This window comes from Nuphar pumila, chromosome 1, assembly GCF_984573655.1.
Source record: "Nuphar pumila chromosome 1, dmNupPumi1.hap1.1, whole genome shotgun sequence".
NCBI classification, from domain to species: domain Eukaryota; kingdom Viridiplantae; phylum Streptophyta; class Magnoliopsida; order Nymphaeales; family Nymphaeaceae; genus Nuphar; species Nuphar pumila.
The window spans coordinates 147,467,881-147,478,403 of NC_143249.1; positions in this window are offsets into that span (position 1 = coordinate 147,467,881).

Consider the following 10,523-nt stretch of genomic DNA (forward strand, 5'->3'; position numbering starts at 1 on the left):
CCTTGGATCTCAGATTCAGATCCAAATTCTAATTCTTAGGATCCAGAATCCAATTCTATTTTGGATCTCAGATTGTAGATCCAAATTCCATTTAGGATCCAAATCCCATTCTACTTTGGATCTCAGACTTCAAATCCAACTCCATTCTAGGATCCAGAATCCAATTCTACTTTGGATCTCAGGCTTCAGATCCAATTCCATCTTAAGATCCAGAGCCCAACTTTACTTTGGATCTCCGACTTCAGATCCCAATTCCATCTTGGATTCCAATTCTTAAAGCCAATTCCATTTAATTCCAGATTTTAGATCAAGTTCTCATTTCAGATCCTAAATTCAAAATTCAAAACTCTATTCAGAATCCAGATCTTGGATTCGGATTTCATCTTGAAATTCCAAATCAATTCCATTTCCCAATTATATTCAGATTTCCCAATTCTATCTTTCATTCTGATTCAATTCCACTTTCATTTCTATTTTGATTCAAAGTCCATTTATGACTTTGAAAATTCCTTTCTTCTTCTTTTATCTCAAAACTTCAAAATCATTCTTCAAAATCCAGATTTATTTTCCCAAGCACTTGATTATTCTAAAAACTTAGAACTTTAAATCTTAAGTTCTAAGTTAGAAATCATTTCTTCACTTTATCAGATTCATCTCAGAAACACTTGGGAATTCTTCAAAACATTTTCAAAAAGAGCATACATCTTTGCATTTGCACAAGCATGATTCTTTGTGCATTTAGACTTAGAGTAGATTCCTAGATAATTTCTTAGCAAAGCAAAAGGCATTAATTTGACCCTTGGTTCGATTACCCCTGGTAAAGGCACCAGGAATGGTCGAACCTCGTACCGACGAGCGGATCCCGTCTCCCAGTTTTCTCGCAAATATTTCAAAAAACGGAGGCGAGTTATTTCAAAAAATTTCAAAATTAAGGTCAAGTGAGACCCGCAAAAGAGTTCCTCTTCTCTTCTTTTCTCTTCTCTCTTTCTTTCTGTCTTTTATTTTCTCCCTTCAAAAAGGAGGAAAATAGGAGGTTGGAAAGGAAAAGAGAAGGAAGAGAGAGAACATTATGAGAGGAAAAATTTTGCGATGATCACAAATAAATTCTTAGACAATATTTAGGCAAAGCAAAAAAAAACACATAAATTTGATCCTTGGTTTGATTACTCTTGGTAAAGGCGCCAGGAACAGTCGAACCTCGTACCAACGAGCGGATCCCGTCTCTCCATTTTCCCACAAAATTTTAAAACGGAGGTGAGTAAATTTCAAAACATTTTCAAAATTTAGGTCAAGTGAGACCTTTGCAAAATAGTTCCTCTCTCTTCTTCTTTCTCTTTTCTCTTCTCTCTTCTTTTTCTATCTTTTATTCCCCTTCAAAAAGGGAATAGAGGCTAGAAAGGTAAAGAGAAGGAAAAGAGAAATGCAAGAGGAAATTTTTTACAATGATCACACTCCCCCCTCTATTGTCGGACAGCCCTTTGAGGTGCGTTCTCTCATCCCTCTCTTCTAGACTAGATCGAGTCCACCCTTTGTGAGTCAAGTCGTGGCCAAGTTTATTTTTATTTTCTGATTTTTTTACAATAGGGAAGCAACTGAAAATCCTATTTATCTCTGTCCTAAGATCGAGTGTGGTTTAAGTAAAGTGTCAACCCATTTTAAATTTTGTTTTTAGCTAAATTGCAAAAATTGGCTAGACATAGTCTAGCCGGTTTTGATGTTTGTTAAGTCTAGTGTTCTGATTTTTTTTGCAGATGGCAGTAGGAAAAAGTCATGTTTCAAATCCTTAGGTCGAGTCTAATCAGTAGATTAGTGCAAGTAAAAATTAGCTTTAATTGCTGCATTTTTATTTAGTTAAAATCATTTTTTATGGAGTTATTATAAAATTTGGTTATTGTGTTTTAGGAGCTGTCGTCTTCCCCAAGAGGACGACATCCATTGTCAGTCCAACAAGGTCCTTGTGTTTTTAGGAAGTCCATCTTGTTTAGGAAGGCATTGCTTTTAGTCTAGATTCATTGTATGTAGATTTAGTCAATAATTAACTTAATTAGATTTTTGATATTCCTAATTCCTAGTGACTTACGATTTTTGTTTCTTGTACAATTTTACCCATGCATGTAGTTTAAATATTATTTAGGACAGTATATAGTTAGTTAGTTTAGTTAATATAATTGTAAGAATTCGAATTTCAAATGAAGGGTAGTTTTGGAATTTCATAGTGTTGGCGATTTTGGCAATTTTTGTGGGTTTTCTAAAAATCATGAAATTAAATTGGGAAAGGTCTTTGGTCTCATTCCTGAGTCCAGCCAAGAGGATCTTCTCCTCTTTTTAATTTAGGCAATAGACTTGAATTTCAAATCTATTCCTAAAGTCTTCTTGAATTGATTTAGAAAGAATATCAAATTTCTTTACCAAGTCAAAAATGTGTGGGCCCACTTGGGCTGAAATTTTTGACTTTGAAAAGTCAAGACTCCTTCTTAAGGTAAGAGTGAATGGGGCCCACCTAATTCCAAATCAGCCAATATGTATCAATGATCCCTTTCATTTAGCATATAGTATAATGTATTTAAGTGCATAATTTAGTGATCTTTCAGGTAAGTTGACTTGACATGTTTTTTTAGCATTGCATATCATTTCCTATTTAGCTTTGCATATTAGTCATGTTAGCTATATCTTTGTCATTAATGTGCATTGCATTTTTTAATTACTTGACTATTAAGTAGGTCCCACATAGGGGACGACTTACCTTAGTGCATATGCTTCAACTCAAATGTGAGTGGTAAGTAAGTTGTGCATGTGGTAGATTATTATTTAGTATTTTAGATTGTCTACAGTGTAAGTAGAGTTCATATAAGAGTGTCTGGAATTTTGATTTAGGTATATTAGCATTAACTTATAATTGTTAGTCATTTTAGTGTTAGCTACTTGTTGCTTTAGCATTAACTTGTTATTTCTTTCAACTTAGGTTTTGATTTTAGAGTTAATGTCTTTAGTACAATTAATTTTATTTACTATATTTTAGCAGCATATAGGGGAGATTAGTCTGTTATTGCAGAAGATTTATATCAAAGGTGCATGAATTACATTGCTTTCATTTGAATAATGAATTGAACTTTTGAACTAGAATTTACAGTCAATTGCAGTCATTATTTTATGTGATTTTTTTTTTTTTTTTTTCTAAAAAATCACTTCTGTTCTCATCATCTGTGTATTGACTGTCTGCATACCAAAAATCAACTCAATCGAAGTTGATTTGGTTGGGTTTTAAAATGTTTTGCAAAAATTGGTTTTTCAGAATTTGGGATTTTGGGACAGGCCTATTTTTGGATTTTTAATGATTTTGAAATGCTTACATATGAAGTTCTTCGATGAATTTTTGAGTTCTGTAAAATCTGGCAGATTTGTGTGTGTGTTAGGAATCCAATAAAACAAAATTCAACCAATTCAGATTCCATTTAAACCTTTAAACTGCCTGTTTACGAAAACCTATCAGAAAGTGATTTGTGCACTATGGCGAGGGCAAAACAGACAATTCACTAATTAGTTAGTTTGCTGTAATTTTTCTACAGAATAGTTAGTGTAGTTTCATAATTTAGTTAGGGTAAATTAGTTAGTTTAATTAGAATTTACATTTTAGATTATTTTTATTTAAATTATGATTTCGTTTTATGAGTTATACTTTTTAGAATTAGTGGTAATTCTGCATTAATTGTAGTTATTTCATTACTGACTTTTGATTTTATTTTGTTTAGGTTGATGAGTTCACTACAGGTCAAAAGGTGTATTCATGCTGAGAGTGCGAATGCATATGTGGTGAAAAGATGAAAATGCCCCTGCGATCTGGAGAAGGCTTGAGCAACCTAATTTGGGATTTGCTTTAGTTAATTTTTATTTTTTTAGTGTGTAACTTAATTGTAGTTATTTATTTTATTGTAGACATTTCACCATATTAATAAATTAAAATATTGAATATCATCCTGTTCCCTGTGGATTCGACCCGTACTCACCAAGAAAGTAGAAAGTCAGTTTTTATTTATTTGGTTATCGATTTTCCCGAGCTTTGATTAAAAAATTTGTTTCAAAAATATCATTCAAAAAGTACAACCGAAATCCATCAACCAGAGAGAAATTGTCATGAGGATGACTATTCACTTTATTAATAATTTTTGAGAAATAACTATCCAACTCATATAATGATGCGAATTCCTCAAAACCCCAAACAAATAATTTTATGGTAGACAAAAGAATATTTTTTTTGCTTAAAGCATCAACAATAACATTATCCTTTCCTGCCTTATGTTTCAGAACAAATGTGAACTCTTGCAGGTATTTTTCCCATTTGGCTCTACCGGCATTTAATTTATGCTGACCATTGATGTATTTGAGGGCCACATGGTCGGTATGGAGAGTAAATTCTCGATGCACAAAATAATGCCTCCAGTGCATTAACGCTCTTACGATAACATAGAATTCTTTATCGTAGGTGCTATATTTTAATTTGGCTTCCTTCAGCTTCTCACTAAAGTAAGCAACATGCTTACCTTCCTGACTCAACATAGCACCTATACCTACTCCAGATCCGTCACACGATAATTCAAAAGCAAGTTCGAAATTGGGTTAGACTAACACAGACACTGAACAACGATAGGATTTCAAACACTCAAATGATTGTTGGGCTTCTGGATTCCACTGAAAGGTCTTACCTTTGATACAATCGGTCAACGGAGCAGCTATACTGCTAAAATGTGGAATGAACCTCCTATAAAAGAAAGCTAACCCATGGAAACTACGAATGACAGTAATGGAGTTTGGCATAGGCCAATCTCTAATTGACTCGACCTTTAAAGGGTCAATAGATATACCTGTCGTCGAGACCACATAACCGAGGAACAAAACTTCAGTGGCCTAAAAAACACACTTATCTATAGATGCATAAAATTGTTCCCTTTTGAGGATATCAAACACTAAACGTAAGTGTTCTAGATGCTTAGGCTCGGTTCGACTATATATAAGAATGTCATCAAAATAAATGACCAGGAATTTGCTGATATAAGGTTGAAAATTTTGATTTATGATTATCATGAAGGTAGATGGAGCATTGGATAGTCCAAATGGCATTACGAGTCATTCATACAGACCATCACGAGTCTTGAATGTGGTTTTCCATTCATCACCAGGTCTAACTCGAAGTTGATGATATCCACTATGCAGATCTAATTTGGAGAATATTTTTGAACTAGTCAGTTGGTCCAACAAATCATTCAATCTTGGAATGGGAAACGTATACTTGACGATTATTTTGTTGATAGCTTGACTATCAATGCACATTCGTCATGTTTCATTCTTCTTTGGTACAAGAAGAGTAGGAACCGTGCAGGGACTAAGACTTTCACGAATGTGACCCTTAGTCAACAATTCTTCAACCTGTCGATGAAGCTCTTCATAGTCTGTAGGACTCATGCGATAATGCGGGGCATGTGGCAATACCGCTCCAGGATGTAAGTCTATGTGATGTTGGACTTTTAGCAGAGGGGGTAATCCATCTGGTAATTCATCGAGAAAGACTTCATGAAATTCCTCTAACAGGAGTGTGACTCTGGAATCCACTATGTCAGACTTTGACTCACCATGAGATGAATCAGAATCAACTGAGAATAGAAAATAACACATGCTAGATTGACTCAGAGCTTCTTGGAGCATATGTCTGACAATAGAAGCACTCAAAAGCTTAACCTTCGAAGTACCAGGTTTGGATGAAGTGGGTGGAAGATTTGGGTGGTAGTTGGAGTACGAGATGACAATGCAGATGAAGATGATGAAGACAAAGGTGGTAAATCCTTGGATTACTTCAAATGAATCTTTCATTCATCGAATGTGAATGAGTATGAGTTAGATCGACCATTATGGATAACTGAACGATCATACTGCCACGGTCTTCCGAGAATGATATGACTCGCATCCATGGGAAGCACATCGCACCAGACTTGATCGAAATAAATGTTTCCAATGGAGAATTTGACCAAGCATTGTCAGTCGACATGAACATCAACGCTCTTTTGGAGCCAAGACATTTGATAGGAATGAGGATGGGCCTTAAAACTCAAACCTAACTTGGTTATGGCTTCGACCAAAATCACATTCTCACAACAACCGAAGTCTATGATGAATCTGCATACTTTCCCATTGATGGTACAAGCAGACTCATAGATGTGAGTTCTTAGCCAACGATCATTCATTTCTTGTTGCGGGGCTAAAAAATCCGCCTAGTGATGAGTGTTTCGCCTCTATCTGGCAACAACACTTTCTCATCCACACATTCCTCTTCTGGTTCTTCTTTAAAGGATTCAATCTTAGGATCATAAATAGGATCAAACTCAAGATTGAATTGAGCATCCACTTCCTTATGAGTTCCATCAACGAATAAGGCTTTGCCAAGACATTTTGTGGACTTATGACTGAGTTTTCTATAAATATAGCACTTGATGGGGGTACTCGAGCTAAAGGTTCTCACCTGATTTCTTATCGGGCCATTCTGGCTCGTAACCCTAGATGGGTTTGACGCATTAGGGTGACGATAGGGTGGGACTACCTTCGTATTAGGGACCACAGGGGCCCGCGTTACCGGTCTAGTAAGGACCAGGTCTAGCTAAGGTCTTTCTCTGGGTAGACCTTTCCCATTGACATGCCTCATACATAGTCCATTATTCCACAAAATTCAGCATATCTTGTAATTGAAAGTTCAATCCTCCAATATACTTCGATATGAGCTATTCTTCACTCTCACAGATGTCATTTTGTGCAACAAGATCATGAAATTCTTCGATGTATTGGTCCACCGAACGAATTTCTTGCATCTGGCTTTGGTATTTTTGTTATAGTTCTCGGTGATAGTTCAATGGTAGAAATTGAGCACAGAGTTTCTGCTCCATGTGCTCCCAATGCTCAATCGAGGCATGATCCTGATGTCTGCGCATTTGCTTGAGTTGTTGCCACTAGGCTGCAACTCAACCCTTCAATTTGAGGGATATTAATCCCACATGATGATCCTCTGGGACTTCTTTAAATTAAAGGATTTCACAAACTTTGCTAATCCAATCTAAGAATTCTTCAGGAGTTCCAGTTCCCTTGAATTATAGGATATCAAATCATAAGCCAAAATCCCAATGGGATCTCCTCGGTTGTAGGTTATTTCTTCTCTCCAGACTTTGTTGGTTTGACTCAAAGTCATCATCAGAATCATACGATTGAGTCTTACGAGTTCCTCAAGAACTGCATGGAGTTCGCTCAACTCACCGATCTTGAACTCTAGCATTTTCAACCATCTGGCGAGTTAATTCTTCAACTCGGCGATTAGCCTCAGTGAGTTGTCTTTGTAAATCTCGAACCACATATCGATGATCACGATCATCGTTTCCTCTATTAAAGTTATTTTGACCTCGACCGCCCATTCGACCCGCCATGGTGAATGGTACCTAAAAAAAAAATAGACTTTCCACTACACCAGGAATCGTGTTGGATTAAGAAATTCAGCAACCCTCACTTTGATACCAAAATGATGTGGAGTCGGTAAGCACCGATCCATGATCCAAGATCCAAACAGATCTTGACACATGTAAAAGCTTTTCATAAAAATGAGTCTGAATAGGACTCTATGAAAATAGGCTTTTGGGATCCAAGTGCTCTGTTTCGATATAGATGGTCCAAAGAAGATTTGTGCATGACTCACACGTCTTTCCAACGAATCTAAAATCACCAAATTCGGATCAGAGGTGTCCATTTCATGAACTCAGAACTGAGAGTAACTGACAAGTCTATGACAGACTTCTGGGCTCCGTGGACAGTCTATTTGAAAGGATTTTTGATCCCTCAAACTATAGAGTTTGTGAAAACCACCAACAGAGAAAATGTAGGTAAGATCTAGAACTTTCTAGCGAGATATGATTTGGATTTTTCTGAGTTTTTTACGAGTATCTATGAATTTTTAAACTCTCAAAATAGTATGTGATATTTGTTGTAAAATGTAATTTAGGATTCGTAACATGCATTCACATCAACATAAATTTCAGACATGCAAACGTAAGAATCAGATGAAACTCAGAATAGTAACTAGGTTCAACAATATATCAACTAACTAATTCAAGTTTCAGATTCTCAAGTCATGAAAGAAATATCAAGAAGACTAGAAAACTTAAAAATATAAAACCAGCATATTAACACATGCTTTAAGTTCATGACTTTTCAACACAGCAAAAAGATTGATATTTTTAAGACACCCAGACAATAATCCAGCCACAACTTTGAACATAAAAGTTTTAGAGCTACGTCTTATCTTTTCAGAAAGCTAAAGAACGTTAGAATCCGACCAATATCGAGGCCGATACGATTGATTCTTCGGAGTCATCCCAGATAACTCGATAAGGTTATCTCATTTCTTGATAGAAATTGAGTTATGTAATATCACAATGAATTGGAATTTCTTGTGAGCAGAAGAACTATTTAGTAACATAAATACTTCAAAAATTTCATTCCAACTATAACAAATGATCAATTTGAAACTTATAAACAACAGTCAACAAGAAACGTAGAAGATAACAATGGAGTATAACAAATGAACCTGCGATTTTATCCGGAAGATGATAACAATGGGATGTCACTGGGAAGCAACCGACATCAAATAGAGATTCACGAATAGTAGGTTGAACAACCCTCTTTGAAGATGAGCTATCATGATCCAAAATGCTTACACAGCAACATCACGGTCGATCTTCTCAAAGATCACCTTCCACGCTCAAATGAGATTCGAACCTTCTTTCACCCAAAGAAGTTTCCCAAAACCAGCCACCTAAATTTTTTTTTGATAGATTAAAGAAGCCTCCTCAGCCTTGGTCGACCTCCACCTCATAAAGGACTTGGGGAAGAGCCACCATAAAGATGGAATGGCCTTCCCAAGCCAAGCTTCAAAATTCGAAATTGACTAGGCTAATTTTGGCTAAGGACCATTAAGGGGTCCAACAACCATATTGACTTGGAATAGTCAAGGCTGGATTTGAATGAAGGCTATATTAGTCCATACCAAGTAGCGCCAACTAGTGCCCCTTGGAAATGGATCATGATCCAGATCCAAAACATGCAGCCAACTGGATCCTACACAAAAATGCATTAGAAATAATGTAATTAAAAAAAACAAAAACTACCCGCATTCCCCATACACCCTCTAGTGCCACAAAAGAATCCTATAGGGCACCAGAATTTTTCAGATCCGTAGCATCCGGCTCCTAAAAAAAATAAAAATAAAAGATTATATGAAATAAGAACTACAGACAAAATATTTAAAAATATGATTCCATGAAGATGCAATGGAATAGAAGCATCTAGTGAAGGAACACGGTGAGCATCGACTAAACTGCAGATCCACTAGGACAAGAGACGTCCTGCAAGCGTGTGAATCGCCTTAGGTAGCAATTCCCGGATTAAGTCTGGAGAGTTGGATTGGGATCCAACTCCGCTTTTGAACTCTAAATCTCTGGATGCTCTGCATCAGGTTTGGTCAAAGATTATGCGTAACGTCCCAATTTTTGAAACCGAAAGTTTTAGAGAATTTATTTTAAATCCCTTTATATGATTTTTAAGAACACAACATAAACTCTTTTTAGATTCGGTTTAATCCTTGAAAGGGTTATAGTTACCAACACACACTTGAAAGACTAGAATAATAGAATCAAACTATCAATTAAATTATAATAAATTAAATACTAGTCTTTCAAATATCTAAGTTTATAGAATTAAAGAAAAAAATAATAAAGTAAATAAAATAATTTAGTCTATCCAACAGCCTATAGGACTATGACCCTCTTGACACCACCCTGAGCCTCCTATCATTGCCCTCTAGCTTATTCATTACCTGAAATATTAAAATGTAGGGGCATTAACCACAACCTTAGTAAAAATGCACCCTACACATAAGCATGAAAAGAATACAAGTACATAAAACATACATCTTTCTCAATGCAATTAGAACATAGCAAGTCATAGCATATAAACTCAGCACAATTAAAGATCACAATAATAATAATTTAATCATGCAGGATTACACAATAATTTATTCTTACCATCCATTAATGTACTTAAATTATATCATTAGTAATCAAGATAATAATCAAACAGATCCATGTATGCCAACATATGCATGAACTAAAAATTATACATAACATGTATAAAAATTTATGCCAACATTCAATGAATCATTTAACCACTAGTGAACCTAATCTAATGCATTATTTTTCTTTTCTTTCCTGAAGGGTATACACTGAAGACCTAATCCTAACTCAGCAATTAGATATGGTTTATTATGCCATGTATTTTAATTAACTCATTGATTCGAAGAGCCAGACCAAACATCTACTAAAGCAGTCTTTAACTGAGAGAGAAATTTAACAGTGGTCCAGAGAATTGATTCCTACTATGCAGTATCTCATACTAAACATTATATCATAATCAACATAGGTAATCATAAATATACATCCTTA